A 2,153-nucleotide genomic window follows, 5' to 3' on the forward strand; every position below is an offset into this window, starting at 1 on the left:
CTCGTGCCCTCAGCCCCCTAGTGTCTGTGTCCATTGGTGATGCTTATATGCATGCATACAAGGCCTTTGGCTGATCTCTCCAGGCTGCACTTAGAAAACAGTTTTACTGTTTGCATACATTGATTTGATTTCTAAAAACTATGAGGCACAGATGTTTTACTGGAGAAGAAAAACGATGTAAAAGACATCGCCAGCGTGTTACTGTTAGCTGTGGAGCTGGACCTCGGCTCTTCAATTCAGCTAAGAAAGAACTCAGAGCCAGTACTCTACTGCAAGAGAATGTTTATTTAGAAAGTCAGAGGCAGAGGAGGCATCAGCTGGGCTGTGCGGATTCAGGAAACAGTTATAAGGCGAAAGGAGGGCCCTTGGAGCTTCGGAGAAAGAAGCAAAGATAACGCGCCTGAGGGCGGAATCCAGGCTGGACCACCAGGGTGCAGAAGAGAGGAAGTCCTTTCTGCTGCCGAAACCCCTAAGGCAGTGGTTCTCAACCTTCTGGCCCTTTAAATACAGTTCCTCATGTTGTGACCCAACCATAAAATTATTTTCGTTGCTACTTCATAACTGTAATGTTGCTACTGTTATGAATCGTCATGTAAATATCTGATATGCAGGATGGTCTTAGGCGACCCCTGTGAAAGGGTCGTTTGACCGCCAAAGGGGTCGCGACCCACAGGTTGAGAACCGCTGCCCTAAGGCAAGGCGAAGGAGTTTCCCAGAGCTGAAGAGCAAGCACCCAAAGACGTTTGCCCCGAGGACGCTTTGAAAAGCCAGGAGGAAGCTGACCTCAGGCAGATGCGCAGAACTGAGACTCGGATGGCCAGGATGGCAAGAAAAGCTGGTAACTACCAGGTACCTGTGGAACTGAATTGACATCGTCATCAGGGTCAGAGGTATCAGTGGTGTGAGCCCAAAGGGCCAAGAGGTGCTGCAGCACCCTTGCCTTCACCAGGTCTCCAAGGGCCCCTTGGCTAAGCTCAGCCAGGCTCGATGAACACGCCCAGGGTGCTGGAACCATATAGTGCATGAGGGACCCAAACCTGACGCCAGTAAATGACCGATCCACAAGTGGTTATGGCAAACTCAACACAAGTGCATTGCCCTGACGGGTAACAGTGAGAGAGGCGGGAACGAGACCAATCAGCAGGCTTGCTGGGAGGGTGAGCTGAGGGACATGCCAATGTGGCTTTTGCAAGCTGGTCAGTCAACAAACAGTGAGTGCTGTGAAATTGGAATAAATCCGTCGAGGCGCAGGCGTACTCGATAGAGAGCACATGCCCTGGCCCTTGCCTTAGGGGTTTGCGCCTGTTTTCTAAGGCAGGATTTCGGGGAGGTGCAGGGAGCCCCCGCAGAGCATCCACCAGCTCTCCCGGGGGCTCTTCCAGGGCGTGGTCTCCACTGCTTGGTGGGCACAGGGCAGGGGCATTGGGCAGCACAACTGGGCACGAGGAGCCACGTCATCACTGGTCTGGTCTGGCTGCTTTTCTGGGCCTGGAGCTGAAACACAACTGAGGCCTAAGTATTAGCTCAGAACTCAGGCTTTGTTCCTAAGATTATCTGATGCGGCCACAACCTCCATGTCCTGAGGGCTTAATACTTAAGGGAGTGGCTGTGCAGGGCATGCATGGGCGTTGAATGAGACTATTCTCCGCCTCCTGTTCCCCCTCTAAGGGGTCTAAACCGCAAGGCTATGGCCTGACCGGTTTGGCTCAGTGGATAGAGCGTTGGCCTGCGGACTGAAGGGTCCCAGGTTCGATTCCGGTCAAGGGCATGTACCTTGGTTGCGGGCATATCCCCAGTGGGGGGTGTGCAGGAGGCAGCTGATGGATGTTTCTCTCTCATCGATGTTTCTAACTCTCTATCCCTCTCCCTTCCTCTCTGTAAAAAATCAATAAAATATATTGAAAAAATAAAAATAAACCACGCGGCTAGCGACAGGCTAGGGGAGGGAAGGTCCCACTGTGGGAGGTCCTCACCCTTCGCAGTTGTTTTCTCTGCTTTGCTCTTTGCTGGGCTGGGACTTCCCGCCACATCATTGCCGGAGGGGTGAGGCGTGAAGAAGAGGAACTCAGCCTTCCTGAAGCTGACAGAGCAGGTCGGGGAGAAGTAGTTGCAAATCCAGGACCTGCCCAGGGCAGCCTGGGTGGAGGCTGAGT

Source organism: Myotis brandtii, unplaced genomic scaffold (assembly GCF_000412655.1).
Source record: "Myotis brandtii unplaced genomic scaffold, ASM41265v1 scaffold760, whole genome shotgun sequence".
Classification (NCBI taxonomy): domain Eukaryota; kingdom Metazoa; phylum Chordata; class Mammalia; order Chiroptera; family Vespertilionidae; genus Myotis; species Myotis brandtii.